We start from the raw sequence: 18,943 nt of genomic DNA, 5'->3' as shown, positions 1-18,943 counted from the left end.
CAAGTTTGTTTTTTATTACAAGACTTCCAACCTTTACTTTTACACCCCCAAGGTCTTTTTTTTATCTCAAACAAATAACCCTTGCGCTATCCTAGGCAGAACTAGATACAGAACTTTTACGTTGGGAGTTGGGTCATCTAGACCCACTAAACAGTGCTCTGAACCTTTTTTCTTCAATGATTTGTCATCTTCACTGGTGTCCATGGATTACATGAAATCTTTCCACCTTTATCCACCTTTGTCATGGTAGGGAGAACACGTCAATGTAAGGGTGGGGTCATCCAAGATAGCACAAGGGTTAAGAAAAAAAAACGTTAGGTCCTAAGTGTGAATTTAGTGTGTGAATTTAAATTGAAACATCAAATCAAGTAGGAACATTTTCCTAATGCAATAACATACATGCTGAGATAACTTATTCCACACTTTATCACAAGCCATGAGTGGTTTTACAGTTTCTTTTAAGGTGTTTAGTGAATTTGATCATTTTCATGACTAGGATGCAGCAAATGAGAAAGAGAGAATAGAAAATAAAAAGGAGGAGCTGAGACATGAGAAGGTGACGAAGGAAGAATTGAACAATTATTAAACCTTGGACTTTATTTATTTGAAACCGCTTCATCATTTTGAAGAAAAAAAGAAGCAGAAAGAGGTGAACTATCCCTCTGAATTGACGCTTTTTTTAACTTATCATAGCATATAAACCACTTTCCTCTGCTGCTGCAGAGCGAGGTTGGGGTAGGCTTGTAGCCGTTAACATCACAACGTGTTGCATGGTGTCAGGAGTCGGAACCCTGTCTCCCCCTCTTGTCACCAGCGTTCTCACCACACTAATATTAGTGTTTTGTATCCATAAATTAATATTTCTTCCTTTAAAGGGTAACCATGGTAAAAGTAGGATAATGCACGTCATGGTGTGAATTGTCAAAATTTATTGACGTTTTTTGTCCAACACAAACAGGCCCTTTGCCTCATCCATTAATTTCTGATGACGGACGCCTTGTGGGGCATTATCACTTACATTAATGAGATTAACTTCATTATTTTGAAATAGCATGCTAACATGTTTCCAATCATTTATTGCAATTAACGCGATAATGTGACACCTTTCATCCTAAATGTGGCTTTTGCTCTTGCATGTTTATTTAAAACCTATAATGTTCCCAGAATTATTTCATACTTCTGGGAACTGTACAAAATGCACAACCATTTAAAGCTTAAAGTGTGTTTGAAGTTAAACCAGGTCAAACGTTGACCAGTCAGGGACTTGGATTTGGCAGTTAGCGTCCCTTTTCATTCGCAGAAGTCCCAACTATTTGAAAATTGATCATAAAGGAGAAATTCATAATTGTGATGTGTACCCGGACAGAATTCTATGACACCAAGTGATTGAGGTATCGGCTGCTTTTTGGCCCAAAATAGCCATAATTCAGACTTTCTTCCCCAGTTTCTTTATTGTTTTTGAAAACTTTTCTCAGAAACCGCAGAATTCCTGTACATGCAAGACTGAAAAGATTTCAGTTTGGATAAAGCTGATTCATTTTTCACAGTGGGAAGTTAAGTAATATCCGGTGAGGGAAGTTCTGTCAGCACTAATCACCGATAACAAAGAAAATCTATTGTGTTTCAACAGACACTGCAGCTGGCTGTCTCATTACGCCACAAAACACTACAGGTAAATTTGCTTCAAACTGACGCATGTCCGGGTTGTGCAACATTAAGTCATTTTTGTTAAAAAAAAATCTACTGCAGTGTAGACTCAAAAGAAATAAAGAACTTTATTGGTTTTGACAAGTAATTCTTCTCCAATTCCAGTCCACGTTTAATGTTTTAAGCATGTTTGGAGGAAAAAAAGGCCAACTTTTTTTTGTCAGTAAGCTTAAAGCATCTGCAGCACACAGAGAACTGGCAAAATATTTGCCTCTGCTCATGTCTACACAAAACAATTGTAAATCTTGACTGGGCCTTTTATTGCTTTTATCTCAGAGGTGCAGTTTTTGGTTGAGGTCATCACGGTTGCAAATAATTATGTACATTTGTCATACACATTGTCTTCCTGCGCTCCCTGGAGGTCCTTCAAATTTAAAGCTCTGTCACATACTTTACTGACAGGCTTTCCTTCCAGAAATCCAGAGCGGTCGTATATAACTGAGAATTTGTATCTCTGCTGAAAAAAAATTATTTTTTATTCCATCTGATAATAACTTAGATCGCTCGCATTGAATTCCGCCTGGCTTCTTGATTTTCTGTGTAAAATCTGTGTGCATAAAAAGTGTTTGTGTTATAAAAAAAACAAAAAGTGAGATAAAGAAGAAGCTGTGGGAATAGATCGAAATAATGCTTTATGTTGGAGGTGTTTTTTTAAGTCTCAAAGCTGAAGGGAAATTGTATTTTCTTGTGTCCTTGAAGGTTTTGTATGGATTTTTTTAAGACAGAAAACAATTTTTTTTTCAAAGATTCAAAGACGTTTGTGTCTAGAATAAATTGGTAGATTGAGATTGTTAATACAAAGATATTTATTTTTATAAAGTTTTTACCCCACCCACTAAGTTTTAGCTCTGTTTGAGACATGTTTGTTTATTTCATGCTTAACCTCCATCTTTCAGTGCTTTTGTAAACAAAAACCTCAGCACTCCAAGCATTGGCTGTGAGGCTACGACGTTGAGCTCATCAAAGCTCTTGTTTGAGGATGTGAATGCCTAGGTTCTGGTTTGGACATCCCCAGCGATTTTTCACCGCTAACAAAGCCGCCTGCTGTCTTCTGTGTGGAGTGGAATCTGAGATTTGGATCTGAAGGCTTTATTTGAAAGTGCTGGTCATGCGTGCAAACAAGGGGGTGCCACAAAACCATGCCCTTTGTCTGACACACAATAGCATTTCAACCACAAGGGAGCAGCTTGGATCTCCATAGAAGTTGCATTACTTTCATGTCAAGTGACACTGACGGCAATAGTGACCAACTCCGCAAAAAAAAAAAAAAAAAGCCTCCACACATTCAGCGCTCTCTGTTTTCTCTCCTCTGGTCTCTTTGAATTGCAGGATTGGGACATTATTTCATATTCTTTTAAAGTGATGCCAGGCTTTTCACACAGCAGCAGCTTTGATCATCTCTGTGTTTTGTAGAGTGTAGCCTAATGGCGAAGACTTGACTGGTGGAGCTGTGGAAATCTGTGAAGCAACAATTTTTAGTCGTCACTGTTTTGTGCTTTCCTGTAAACATCACTGCAGGGCTAAAAGCTACATTCAGAGCCCAATTTAACAGCAGTTTTTATGGAGATGTGTTTTTGTTGACGCACTGGTTTTCACTTTGATGCGATGCCATGACTTTCATCTCTATATTACCACTCAAAGGTTAATTTCGTGCTGGTACAATCTCTCTCAGGTGTAATGTTTCAGATTTTTGTTACTCAAGAACAAAGGAAACAAAATTATTTTTATTCTCATTGAAATGTTGTACAAAGTATTTTAAAAGAATATTTGGCAAAGAAATAAAATCGCACAAAATATTTTAAATGAAAGTAAAAAAAAGGATAGTAGTAAAAAGTTACTTTGTATGTTTTAAAGTTATGTTCAAAATGATTAATTTGTGTCAACACTATAAATATTAACATTTTAAAATCACCAAACTTTTTCTTAATATCTTAGTGAAAAAAAAAAAAAGTTATTCAAATTATGACTCTACTGTGGTTCCATACATTTATGCACTTTTCAGTCCAAAGGGGTTGGAGTCCTTTGCAAATCAAAAGTATTCTTTTTCAAGCCCAAATGTTAATGAAACGTTTCAGGAAAAACAAAAACGGGGCATCAAGCAGAGGAAGCCAGATGGGGAAAGAAAGGGTGAAGCAGGGCTTTGATGGGAGGGTTTGTGTTGTTTGATCAGAGGGATAAGAGGAGCTTGAAAACCTCTCGTTACTGACTGTGGGCAGAGGTTTCAACCCCCCAGAGTGATTGACACTTTTGCTGTTCCACTGTGGGCCAAGCAGGGGAGAGTGTACATGCAGAGAAGCCTGTTCCTGGTTCTGCATTTGCATCCGTTGCCCGTGGGTGGTTGTGTTAATAATGTGGCAACTGGGAAGATTAATTGTGGACAAGCAGCAGGATTACGAGGGTCTTTGTGGGAGCAAAGGGAGCACTGGGTGGGAAAGGCCTGTGATCTGTGAGGCTGAGAGGAAATTAGTCAGGGCAGTCTGGGCCTGCCTTTTAACTGCGTACCTAAGGAAATGAAAGGTCCGTGCAAAGAGGATATTGAAATAAGCAGCCAGAAAATTGTTGACATTCTTGAGAGGCTATTGCAGTTAAACTTTAGGGTGGATAAGCAAAGCAACGAAAAACAGAGAGGAAGACACGAACGTGTTAATGAGGCTTGAAGATGATACAGTACTTTTTCATCTGACATCAATGCTATTTAAATCAATTTAAGGTCATGTTTGATGTATGGGCAATTAAGAAAAATAGTAGCTGAGGTAGTACGGCAAGATTATCACACCACCTGTTGGATTTTTTATGCACAGCACTACAAACTCCAACCATTGACCATTTTTGTCAGTGTTCGGTGAGAACCGGATTTGCTAAGGCCTGTGTTTGTGTTAGGCAGAAGTTCTCTTATTCCTGAAAACAAGAAAGCATTCAATCTTTATCAGGTATCTGACTTTTCTTCGTGTTGTGAGCTGGGAAAGATAAAACGGCATAAACAATGCTGCGGACAGCGTGGCCACAGCTTCAAACGGCCTAAATGTCCATTTTCACTGCCCACAAGAGAATTCTCACTTCGTTAGCAGCTTGCCTTCATTGATGTCTGGCTGCTTTGCTTGTGGTTTTCTCATCAGTAATCATTAAAAAAATAGGTAAGCATCTGGACGTCCGGGCCTCTTAATTAAAGTACTGGTGTTTTTCCAATGAAGGAGAAATGATGAAAAATGGCCTGTCATGGACAGTTTCTGAAAGTAGATGACATGGCTGGATGGCTGAGGGAGGCATAAACACTGGGCTTAATTGTTGTTAATTAAAAGTAATTGTTCAAAGTCAAATCCGAATGCTTAAATAGCCTGGCTAGAACGTTTGGCCAGTGAAAGGCAGATGGCTGTGAACTGTTTGTTCTTGCTTAACTGCAGACATATTGACTAATCTGCAGACAGGAACATGATCTACAGCTTAATTTCTTTCTCTGTTTGTGCACTTGATGAGGGAAAAATCAATGTATAGAGTCTCTGCCAGTTAATGACAAAATAACAGAAGAAAGGAAAATGGTGTGTTGCAACATTGCACACACTTTCTGGATCATTCTTCACTGTCTGTAAAGATATACAGTTACAGATATTGTTAGAGTGTGAGCATGGCTCATTGTGCTTTAAAATGAATTCCTAATACGCTGAACTTTTGTGATTTGTGGTCTCTTTTTGAGTTCTGTTTCAAGTATATTTTTAGTCTTGCCAACATATTGCTCAACTTCATACTTTTCACTGATTTCTGGCGCACCATCGTATATCAGTAAAATTTATAAGCTTTATGAATTCCAGATGGTTTAGAGCATCTTTTCCCTCAAAAGTGGGTGTTTGAAAAGTAATACCACAAAAGAGCCATAAATATTTTCTTAAGGTCAAATAGTTGATTTGATTTAAATGTCCTATTGTTAATATTGTGTTTTTGTCCTAACTAAATCCTGTAACTATTTCCCAAGTTTTCAGAAGAACTCCTTTAAAGTCAAAATAAAGATCAAAAACCTTCTGGTTGGACCTTGACTGCATACAACACGGTGGTCACTTCATCCAGGCAATCTAAAAAAAAAGTTAATCTATGTCAGAGATTAAATTGATCATTTAGGTTAGATATTGGCTTTTAGCCTACAAGCAAGAACACATACGGATGTGGACCCTAACAGTAGTTGGTCTTTTGGGTAACTCTTTACTAGTTTAGTCCCTGTCTATGTTACTTCATAGAGATTTCAGTTTTGGTAATGCACAACTCACTGATGCATGTCACATAAACAAACACCAAAGCTTCGGAAACACCAGACATGTGACATGCATTCAAGAATGGGCTAAACACAGGTTCTTGAACATGCTTTTAGCCCACAGTGTTAACACTGGACAAGAAGGGAGGGGCTTCTTCTTTGTCTTTTTCTACTGTTTACAAGGGCATCTCCACCACCTACAATTTGAAGGGCCTTGGGGAAAAATATCCAAGTGGTGCAAATCTTTAAAATTTTGCTCCAGAATTTTTCTTTCACAGCTGTATTCCAATTTATAAAAGACTTGGTGTCATAGAATTCTGTCCAGGTATAAATCCCAATTCTGAATTTCTCCTTAATGATAAATTTTCAAATAGTTGGGACTTCTGCGAATAAAAAGGGACGCCATCCATATGTCACTGCCAAATCCAAGTCCCTGACTGGTCAAAGTTTGACTTGGTTTAACTTCAAACACACTTTAAGCTTTAAATAGTTGAGCATTTTGTACACTGAGCCTGAATACGGTCGTAGACACTTGTGTAGTTACAACACAATAGTTTTGAACATGAAAGACTGAAACGCACATTTACATAAATCATTTTATTGGAAAATTGTTGCCGAGGGCAGTGTGAATGTTGCTTAAGGGCTACATTATAATAAAGGTTGCTAAAGTCTAGGTGACTAAAGCACTTATTATAAGACAAGATAAACTTTATTGATCAAAAATGTGTTGATTAACATAAAATCAGTCCAAACAAAAAAAGAACACATTAGCGTTTAAAAGAAATGATACAGAAATGTACAATAATCAACACAGGCTAGGATCTGTCCATATAGGCTCAATGTACGCTTGATGTACCACCTTTATGAACAATGTCATTCCATCCATTCAATATGAAAGCGTAGAACACTTTCATTCCCAAAATTTTAATAAATCAAACAATGATGTGTTTTAAAGCTCAGTATACTAAAACTCAATGTATGAATATATCACGTTGGTGGATTGCTGCCACACCTGTCCATTGAAATGTACTTCTCCCAACCAAAAGGATGTTGTGTGATAGGAGTGCAAATAAGCCCTCTTATCTGTTTTGTCCCTTCCCAAAAAGTACATTTATTACTTTATTTACTTTGTAACAAATATATTATAAAAAGCAAACTTTAGAAAGTCATCTTAGGAAATATGTCTGTGTATAGAGAGAGAGAGTTGTTTTGTTTTAAAGCTTAAATAACCTTTAGTAAAAGTTGGACTTTTTGATAACCAAATGATTCCCAGAGATCTTCATTTTTATAAGTCATAATTTTTGAAATACTGTATCAATTTTTTTAATAGGAGAGGTCACAATTTTAATATTCAAAGTTTAATAATATCAGAAACAGAAGAGAAGTTTCAGAGAAAAAATATAATTTGCATGGGAATAAGTAAATGCATATAATAGTAATTGTCCCGAAGCAATGAATTAGGCTGAACAAGAAGGGGAAATTGTCTTTGTGCATGACACTGTTAAACTCTATCGGCTGACCTCTAGGCCTGCAAACTGAAAATCCACCTAAAGATTGTGGCATAAAAGCTGCATCACGGCAGGAGAAAAAAAATCCAGATTTCCTTGACTGTTTCTTTTCCTAATAGGTTAATTGAATTTTTCAATTACTAGTCCGGGTTTGAGTAAACAGCCTTTAGCAATAAACTCTCACTGTATGCAGGTAAATGCCTGCTCAGAGGTAGGCTGTACACGTATTTAGTACAGAAGCGGTTCTTTGGTGGTACTAAAATAACCTTGGAGTGAGGATAAGAGGCTTATTTCAGTAACTAACAAAACCTGACAATAGCGTATTTGATCTGTTTAAAGTCAGCATACATGGAAAAATTGGATCTGAACAACTGACTCTTGCAACCTTGCTCTCCTGAACAGGCTGAAACTGGTCTGGCTGGCGGTTTTTATTGGATGTATCCATAAATTATCATCAGGGAGAGCGCCACTGCTGTTATTGTACGGCCTCTCATTGAGTTGCAGCTCGTGTTCCGCTTCCCTCTCCCCATTTCTCTCCCATTTCTCAGCTGTGACTTTGTCATGCAGCCAAGCACGTAATATGCTCTGAGCTCTGTATCATGTCCAATTATAATTAGCTTTGTCAGGCCTGAGCCCTACAACCCTCATGCAGATAATATGATAATATGTCTTCATAACCAAGTGACCTTACACGTGCGATATTTTTCCCCCTTTTGAAGATTGTGTGTCAATAATGTAATAGAGTGGCTTGGGAAGCCTTGGATGATTGGGTTCTCAGGTACACTGATGCGTAAACCTTTATTATTGTACCTGTCGATGTTTGCACAACTGAGTGCAGCATGGAGGCCATGGAGAAAGCTAGTTTTTGAGATGCCTTCATCAGAACCCACTACTTAACATGTTTCTGAACACTGAAATATGGATTTTAACATTTTATAACAATATTTTATTAGTCCAATAAATTTTAGTGAGAGTAAAAAAATGCTAAAATTTTGTTTATAGATAAATATAGAAAAATTACAAGTTTCTACTTCCTAGATGGGAAAAAAATACGTTTACTTTTTTTCAATTGCTTCAAATGTCGACACATTACTAAAGTAACTTAGGATTTTATGTTGACTGAAATGTTTTGGGTTTTTTTCTGTTGAAGCTTACAAAACAATATGTGATAAACATATGCGATAAACAGTTTACTTTAATTGTTTCAGGTGAATTTGGAAAATATTAGTGAATTGATTAAACTTGCATTTGTTTTTTCACAATGCAGCTTTTCACTTTAGTCACGGTGAAAGTGTTGGAAAAGTCTCTGAATGTGTCTCATCTTACAAAATACAAAATGTGCTGCAGCAACAGTAGGTCAAGCAAACTGGAGCAGAAGTTGGCCTAATCTGCTTATATCAAAACAAAAATTCAGACTTATGTTGAAAGTGAAAACAGTGATGTGTGCGGTGGCCCAGAAGGGTCACAACACAACACATTAACTTTATACACAACACACTAACTTTACACACAACACATTAACTTTACACACAACACATTAACTTAACACACAACACATTAACTCACAACAGAACACAATAACTCACAACACAACACAATAACTCACAACACAACACATTAACTCACAACACAACACAATAACTCACAACACAACACATTAACTCACAACACAACACATTAACTCATAACGGAAGTAAAGCAGCAATTGAAGTGCTTTTATTCTGAAATTTCTACTGGGCTGAGCAGCTAACTACCTAACAGAAAGTAATGTCACAGTGAGCTGTGGAGGGAGCTGCACGGGCGCTCCTCTCCTCTCCTTTTTTCCGTTCTGTCCTCTCACACAGGCACGTGCAGTCCCCAACACACACGCACACACAGGACGGAGCGGAAAAAAGGGGAGGAGAGGAGCGCGCGTGCAGCGCCAGAGGGGGGTGTCAGAGCAGAGGGAGGAGTGTGTGTTCATATTGTGTGTGTTTAGAGGAAGGAGAACCGTAGTAAAGACAAAGTTTCTGGTAACACTGCTGCTAGCTTCTCTTGTAGCAATAACATGCTCCCTCCACAGCTCACTGTGACATTACTTTCTGTTAGGTAGTTAGCTGCTCAGCCCAGTAGAAATTTCAGAATAAAAGCACTTCAATTGCTGCTTTACTTCCGTTGTGAGTTAATGTGTTGTGAGGTAAGTTAATGTGTTGTGTTGTGACCCTTCTGGGCCATGAGTTAATGTGTTGTGTTGTGTTGTGAGTTATTGTGTTGTGTTGTGAGTTAATGTGTTGTGTTGTGAGTTAATGTGTTGTGTTGTGAGTTAATGTGTTGTGTTGTGAGCTATTGTGTTGTGTTGTGAGTTAATGTGTTGTGTGTTAAGTTAATGTGTTGTGTGTAAAGTTAATGTGTTGTGTGTAAAGTTAGTGTGTTGTGTGTAAAGTTAGTGTGTTGTGTATAAAGTTAATGTGTTGTGTGTAAAGTTAATGTGTTGTGTGTAAAGTTAGTGTGTTGTGTATAAAGTTAATGTGTTGTGTTGTGACCCTTCTGGGCCACCGTAGATGTGCAACACGAAAATCCTAACTAATTATAACAATCCCCACTTCCCAGTAAAATAACTTATGAAGCAGTGTTTAAAGTGACATTGCCAATGTGACAGTAACTGATTTAAAGTTTCGCTTGTTAGTTTAGGTTTGCATTGGTATAGTCTATCAATATACCATATTTTTGGGGCCATAAGCCAAACCTAGCGAAACAAAACAATTACAGTCTGTTATGACTACACTACCCAGAATGCCTAGAGGGGTAAAAAGGTAGCAAGAGCTTGGTAAGAGGAGTTTAATTGGAAGTTCTGTAGATTTTCTAGCCTTTGGTGTTTGCCTGTATATCTGCAATAAGTAGTATAAGAGAGTGAAACAACAGCCAAGTTAACTTTATTCACAACGAGTCTCAGTATTTGTCAGGTGTAACACATTAATTACAAAACAATACTCTTGCTTTTTCAGGTCATTGTGTTGAAGCACAAAACATACAAATCCACAAGGCTCCAGATTAGAGTAGCCATATGGCTTCAACAATCCATCAAGCAATGTTGCTTTGTCGTTTACCAAAGTTGTACAAAAACATTTGGGCAGATTTTTTGCATCATTTACTATAAAATATCAATTCAAAGTCAGTGAGAACAAGCAAAACTTGTGATTCATACATTTCTAGACTAGTAGTCTTTGTGTGAGCCAAGTAAATAAAATACTTGTTCTAAAGACTTTAAAAAAATCTATTTTATATTATTTGTCCTGTTCATATTTGAAAAACTGTAATTATTTCAAACCATGCATTTAGTTTGTAGTTCAAATGTTCAAGTTGCCCATCATGAATTGTATCCATCACATTTGAAAAAACTGCAGGATTTAAAAAATAATAATAATTTCACTTCTAAATATCAGCTGTAAAGATTTCATAATTACAGTTTTTAACCCAAAGCATGACACTATTGTCATTGTAGGTTACGGTGTCAACCTGTAATTGTGGAAAAAAAGCTGATCCCCTAGAAGCTAAATTAAAATACGACTCCTGGTTTAGACGTGTTTGAGGAAATTAATAGCATTAAAAACTTCTCATTATGATAAACACTGATTAAAATAATACAAATATGTAAATAAAACTTGATTTATTTACAACTTTTGGGTTATTTCTGTATGGAGCGGTACAAGATGAGATCCACGCTGCTGTTTTTCGTCAGGAACAGCACCTGAAACACAAACGTATCAACAAATAGTTGTAGGATTCCTATATATTCCTATACATCTCACTGCTTTCACCCTCTGGATGATGGAAACAACTGAACATGAGAGGCTGCTTCTTTTAAGGAAGATGACGCTGAATTCCTGACAGGCCGGGGTTTCACTAACACTGACGCAGTGTAATGAGGGAGCCAGAGGTGAAGCCCATCTCAGCACGTCAGTGCACATTTCACTGAGTGATTGATGTGCTCCAGTCAAATGAAACAGTGGGCTGAGTGATATGACACTTGTCTTGCTGTGACACACGTGTTCACAGCTAACGGTTATCGGTGTTGATAGGCCCCACTCCACTTCGCCAGGCAGGCGCACTTATTTTTGATCCCTTGTTCTTTTATTTCTGTACGCCCTCTTGCTTGTTTTCTGCCTTCTTGCCACATCAAGTGAGAGTTTGGAAACAAGACAGGAGCCTCAGGTAGTAGTTTATTAAGCATCGGGACTGAGACGAGATGAAAGTAATAATGGGGACACGAGAGCCGGGTGGGCAGCTAACATCTGAGGCAGGAAGTGTCATTTTATCTTGAAACTCTTGACACAGTTTAGAAGAGGTTTCACAATCATACAGCAGGGGAATAAAAGAGAAGTCAGCGTTAAAGATTCATTTTTAATTTATCTAGATATCATCAAAGTCTGATTGAGAACAGGTGACAACATGCAAGTTATCTTTTGATAAAACCTCAATTGTTAACCATTTGAAAACATAGTGTCCAACAGCCTTTTGTTTAGGAGTCTGCAACCTTCATTTCACCTAAAATGGGCCAAAAAGGACATCGTCTGACAGATTTACAATAAGTTAAATGCCTTTTGGAATTGAAACTGAATTTAGAAAAAAAGATACCAAGACCAAATAAAAAAATTTACTTTTTCATTAAACTAAGAATAAAACTATTTTTTGGAAAATATTGTTTTTTCACAAAAAGTCAAATATTTTGCTAATTAATGTAATTTTTAATTTTATTCTTTTGAGATTACTATTTTATATTTTTTCATATTAGTGTAAACGGCTTTTGGAACATATTGGTTGAAGGATGCTGAGTCTAGATCTGCCAGGCAAGAGGTCAAAAAGAAGACTAAATTGGAGGTTTATGGATGCAGAAGAAAGGGTTAGTTGGAGGAAGCAAGCCTTCCTCTAGAGAAGGCTAGAGAAGGCAGGGAAAGAAGTATTAACCCTTGTGCTATCTTAGATGACCCCACCCTTGCATTGACGTGTTCTCCCTACCATGAAAAGGTGGATAAAGGTGGAAAGATTTCATGTAATCAATGGACACCAGTGAAGATCACAAATCATTGAAGAAAAAAGGTTCAGCGCACTGTCAATTAGGTCTAGATGACCCAACTCCCAACGTCATAGTGCCTTGGATAGCACAAGGGTTACACAGCTTTTTATTACATTGATTTCGTACTAGAAATTTGACACATTGTCTTAACTTGTGAACTTGTGAATACAAAATGAATTAGTGTAGTAGTGTAGTTGGCAATAGTTATTTTAAAAATAACTAGTGATGATGGTAGTGATGTTTCATGGATGGATATAGTATTTTGTCCATTATTGAATAAAAAAAAAGAATGTAGCATTTTTGCTACAAGTTTGCTTTGTAGCCCAAAGACCTGGGGACACAGCAGTTTTTCCTACCTTGTGTAGTTGCGAAAAATAAAAGACAATACTAACTTTTTATACCAACAGTAACTGCATTCTGCCACAGTTTATACTGATGAAGAATTCTGATCTAATGTGCTAATGTCATACATTTTCTCCAAACTTCACACCATTACCCCAAAAAACAAAAATGAAAAAAACAAAAACAAACAACAAACAAAAAAAGTTTCAGCCATTCTATATTATGTAGTGGAAAAATAAACTATGGGATCTTGGCTCTTGTCTCTGTGTCACACATAACCTTGAATTTAGGAAAACAGACTTGTCACCTCACAACTAAAATAGACATTTAAATTAACTAGCAGAGTGTTACAGCTCTTTTCTTTCAGAATTGCAGAAACCTTGCTGAATGGATAATATCTATATTTGCCAGTATTGTCTAGGCTTTCATGTCCTTAAAATGAATGTCTCTGCCATAGTAAAACCCATTTAAATTTATTTAGGCCAGTCTCCTTTTCACTGTGTTGTTATATTTTGATCCATTGACACTGAAAGTGCTATTACAGTTTACTCCTGCACTCTTGTTTTAGCTTTCTAAAAGTGTTTCATCAACAATATTCCCTTTTTGGTCGTTAAAATCCAACTAAGATTGCAACTAAAGAAAAGAAAAGAAAAAAACAATAATCATGATAACCTTTTTCAGGCAGGGAGCAATGATTCCTTGCTTTTATTATTTAAGTCTTTCTACTTTGTAAAAAAATGCACCTTAATAAAAGTGATAGACATTAATAAACATGTATTTTATCTGCCGAGCAATTTTGATTATATTTAACCACAAAAACTTAATCTGCCTCATCCGTTAATTAACTTAACCATCATTGAAATTGTTTTATACCATTGCAACCCTCTTCTAACCATGTCAAAGTCATCACCAATTGGATTTACACTTGAATCAAAATTTGTCTTGGATTCTAGTGATCCATTGCTGATCAGCACTGGTTCTGAAGGTTAAGTAGAGGAACTTTCCATGATCTTTTCTGCATAATCTCTAGTTGACGTGGACAACAGTCCTCATCAAAGTGGATCAGGCTTTACTCTTTCCGCGAGAGCTCTCATTACTATCCGCCTGTGAATAGTCCCTAACTGATAAAAGCATATCACATTGTGGAGGAAATTGAATTCTCCGGGATATCAATTTTGGTTTGGAGAGATCATAGTCTGAAGATAATTTAGGAAAGATTATATTAATTTCAGTGACACCCATTCTATCTTGACGAAGTCTGTCCATAACTTGATGTAGCTCTTTCACTATGAGATGAGAGTCATTTGAGACATGGCATAGCCGAAGCTGATGAAGTCAGGCAGAATATTTTGTAAACCATCTTTCTTGAGAGGATTGAGAGATTGTAAGATGGTTTTTCTTGTTTGCAGTCATGTTTCCTGTTAGTTCTCACTTCAACTGTATGTGAAGTATGTATGTCTTAGTGTTTCATGGCAAGATCTTTAAATTGTCATCATAGAAACGCACTTTTTACCATTTTTATTAGAAAAACTTAAGCATCTACAAAGAGCATCACTTCATTTCTGTGTAAAGTCCAAACGATTCAAATCATACTTTAAGTTGAAGGTTTTTTCGTAATGTTTCTGTTAAACCACAATAGAAATTTGTTTTAGATAAAGAAATGAAATTATAAGAGAAAAATGATACAGTGCAACTAAAAAGAAAAAAAGGGCCAAATTCAGCGTCAGAAGTCAGGGCTCTGTTTCCCTCTCTGGTTATCGGTGGGAACCATCTAAACACACTACATCTCCCAGCAACCCCATCGCATAGTTCCTGGATGCCACACACCTGACTCTCGTCTGCAATCACTCAAAGCACACCTTAGCACTGTATACTGAGCATCACTCAGAGTGAAGTATTGTTTGTACCACTATGCCTCTTACATCTGATCTTCTGCTTTACTGACTGACCTTAAATCAATCAATATATTATGTCATTGTTGCAGGCTTTTCACTAATATATATATATATATATATATATATATATATATATATATATATATATATATATATATATATATATATATATGTATACACACACGCGCACACACACACACACAATATAATATCTTATACACAGCCAATCAAAAAGCATAATTTTGTTTTCTGCTTCTTATTAATTAACCGTTTTATACCTTGTGGAACTTCTTTAAACACTTTTAGAATTGTTTTTTAAATGATTGTCAACTAAAATATAAAATAATTTATCTGCTGGTGTAGCAAAATGAGATGAAACAAACACACTATAGTTAGAAAAGTACACACAGAAAAAAATGACAGCAACGCTATGGTTAACAAATAGTTTCCAGATGTCTTCAATGCCAGAGAGTGCGAGAGTGTTTGCCTTCATTTATGATACATTTTCTGTCAATGCTGTTTCTGGGTTCATGTTTTACTGTAGATTTATTAAAGTTAAAGTCCCACTATCTGTCACACACCTAGGTGTGCAAAATTTGTTCTCCGCATTTGACCCATCCCCTGGGGTAGCGATGAGCTGCAGACACAGGAACCATTTGATAGCTTAACCCCCCAATCCAACCCCGTAATGCTGAATGTCAAGCAGGAGGCATTGGGTCCCATTTTTAAGGTCTTTGGTATGACTCAGCCTGGGGTTGAGACCACGACCTTCCAGTTACAGGGCAGACACCACAAGACCACTTTTTGCTTACACTAAAATGAGACTGTAAAATTTTTGATTATATAGCTGCTAACATTCTTGTCTCATGCTTTACAGAAAACATTGGATGTTTTCTTGCTGCATGTGGTTAATAAACGTAAAATGTGTTTCCTTTGATAATGCTGTTTTAAATCAGTTTAACAAACCTATTTGACATTGGTAAGCCAATTAAATGTGCGCTTCAAACTTTTTATGTTAAATTTCTCACTTAACAAGTCACGTGAAAAAATTTGGACACTCTCATTAGAAATAAAACTCTGTCTTAAAAAATATAAATTTGAAAAATGTATATAAAAGAAAGTGATTTACTAAAAATCAAACAAAAAAATTACTATTTTTCTATTCATAAAAAAAAGATCTAAACAAAAAACCATATTTTAACTGGGGTTGAAGTCATTAGCTTTTAGCTATTTTTGCTCCTATGGCTGAAATCCCATCATTTAGACACTTTTTTGTGGCATCCAGTCCCTGAAATGTGTCTTAAGTGTGAAGTCTTTAAACTTAACCATAACCAGAAATTATATTCTTTTGACGTTACATTTCATAGAAATGTAATGAAAAGTTGTATCCCTTTGATATAACTTCAAAAACTTACTACATGTGTATGTATCCAAACTTGTGGGGAAATATACAGGCTTTCGTTTTGGGTGCCCTCATTTTTTAACATGACTGTATAGTGACAATTTTACTCCAGAAATCTTCTGGTTTTGGTGTAAAAATCCTTCTACTTCCTAAGTCTACATTGTTAATAATCTAAAAATAAAAGTCAATCCATCTCTGTTTAGCCCCTGGGTAATTTGCATAATTTCTAAAATCCTTCATTAAATTATTTTGAAGTTGAAAGCAGGCAGACGGTGTACTTGTTTAGTCACAATGAACAGAATGCAGAGTGCAGCTTCCTATAAATCATTGTGACACAGTCAGGGTAAATTACCTGCAACATAAACATATGCAGATTCATGTCTCCACACGGATCTGAAGACTGTAAAAATGGTGGAAGTGATTTGTTGTCTCAACTAAAAGGAAAATATAGGCATTTCAAAATAAAAGTCAAAAGATGTGGTCTGTGTGTAAAATGCAAGACAGAGTCAGTTACATTCTTTAGGTGTTCATGACCAAAACCCCTTGACCTCTGTTGATAAAAATATGCATCCGACCACTTCTGCTTACCTCAATTTAGAATCTACATGAAAGCAAAAGCACGAGTAAAGTTTTTTTTTTTTAAATGGTAATAAATCCAGGTGTCAAGGGGTTAACGATGTGGTTTCAAGTCAAACATGTAAGAGTGACACAGAACTGGATAGTGGTTAATAACATAAACGAATTGTTAAAATATGCATTTTAACATATCTATAGCCACCTTAACCCTTGTGCTATCTTAGATGACCCCACCCTTGCATTGACGTGTTCTCCCTACCATGAAAAGGTGGAAAGATTTCATGTAATCAATGGACACCAGTGAAGATCACAAATCATTGAAGAAAAAAGGTTCAGCGCACTGTCTAGTGGGTCTAGATGACCCAATTCCCAACGTTATAGTGCCTAGGATAGCACAAGGGTTACAAACCCATAGTTTAGTTTTTCAATTTGTATAATGAACCATTAAATACACCACATAATGTTTAATCCTGACTATGTCTCTTCAATTTGGTTTAGATTTTTACAGCATTGATTACAGGATTTTTGGAAAGTCCTTCTATTTGCCTTTGAAATATTTTAATGAAAAATGTGTTGATGAAATTGTCATGCCCCCTTTGTGTCTAGGGGTGCTAGGGGGGGCATAACATAAAAAAGTAAAGTTTTGGCTAATAAATGAACTGCAACAAAAAAGCACCAAACAAATGTCTCCATAAAATAACCAAATTTATTTACAAATAAACAAACAATCCAACAATAACTAAAAGTCAAGCTAAAAGGCTTCAGGGTGAACCAAGGCCAAAATAACAAACAAAACCCCAACTAACTGAAACATGTAATCTTACCTGTAAATGAAAGGAAAGGGAAATAAATGACAAAACTCTAACTTCCCTAACCTAACAAAAACAGGAGAAAACATGTACTAAACAAAATGGCGGTTCACCCCTACAGCTTCACTTAAATAACTATAAACCAGAAGACTAATCCGAGTGGGCACAAAAATACAAACTACGAAGAACTATGAATACAAAATACTAAAGTGCAACACACAACTAAAAAAGAGGTGAAATCAAAACCAAAATGGAGAAGAGGGCCAAGCTGCAGTGGAGACTGTTGCAGCAAGGCTCCCTTCCCACGGACTGGATGTCCAGATGGTGGCTTTAAAGGCTGCCTCCACCAGCTGGTCCGATTGGGAGGCCACGCCCTTTCCACCACACCTGAAAATAATCACAAACAAAGACATACAAACCCAAAGATCCACACAAAACACAGAAGTCCCACTCTAATAAAGAAATAATACACAAAACACAGAACAAACAGAACAAACCAAAACCAAATACGGCCACAGCCGTAACAAAATAAACAGGATTTTTTATTTATTTAATTGTTTAAATAACATCGCTGCCAATCCTCAACCCTAGTACTAGATTTAAAAAAAATATTCTTTTGTTATTGTTGGCTTGCTTTGAATGCTGCTACCCTCATATTTAATCAATCAGCGGCCAATTTAAGCACCTGACCAACCTGTACCTGTCAGGAGTTTGCTTCAGATCTCAGTCTGCCTTATCCTGCATGTTACTTTTTGTTTTCCTTATTTGTATTTTTCTATGAAAGTTGTTATGCATGATAAACAATTTTATTTGGAAAATTAAAAATTATAAATAGAAAATATACCAAAGAAGTGATGTTTTAACCTTTTATTAATTTAACACTAATGCATGTTATAATTGCATGTGCCTTCGACGTATATCAATTACAGTAAAAGAAAATGTCTTTAGTTGTTAAAGTCATTTAGGTGAATTAGTATTAAGCCCAGAATTGGTGTCAAGGTGTAGTTAAGCATCATAAAGGCTTGTAAGGTCAAAAAATTCCATAAGCTGTTAAACACCACAGTCGACCTTTCGACGTTGACAAATGTAAAACTCGTGTAGCTTTACTTACTGAATTTACTTATAGAAAGTGAAATGACCGAAACCGCAAAATGTTTTCCTCAGCTATCAAAAGATAAAGAGTATTTCTTTTTTTAGTAGAAAAACATTGCATCTGAATGGGTCTGAATGATAATTGTTGTGTCCCTTAGAATTCATGTAAAGTTCCACTTATGTATCTCCAGCACAATCTACAATGTTTTATTTTTTTTATTCATTTTTATTCATCAGTGCCCGTTAATGTGCACTGTGTATTAATGTGTGATCTGCCATTCTTTCATCCATCTTCCCAGTGCTCCATCTTTCAGAAATG

The sequence above is a fragment of the Oryzias latipes genome, chromosome 19 (genome assembly GCF_053564925.1).
Source record: "Oryzias latipes strain Hd-rR chromosome 19, Olatipes_Hd-rR_3.1".
Classification (NCBI taxonomy): domain Eukaryota; kingdom Metazoa; phylum Chordata; class Actinopteri; order Beloniformes; family Adrianichthyidae; genus Oryzias; species Oryzias latipes.
Note: the sequence above shows the minus strand (reverse complement) of the source record.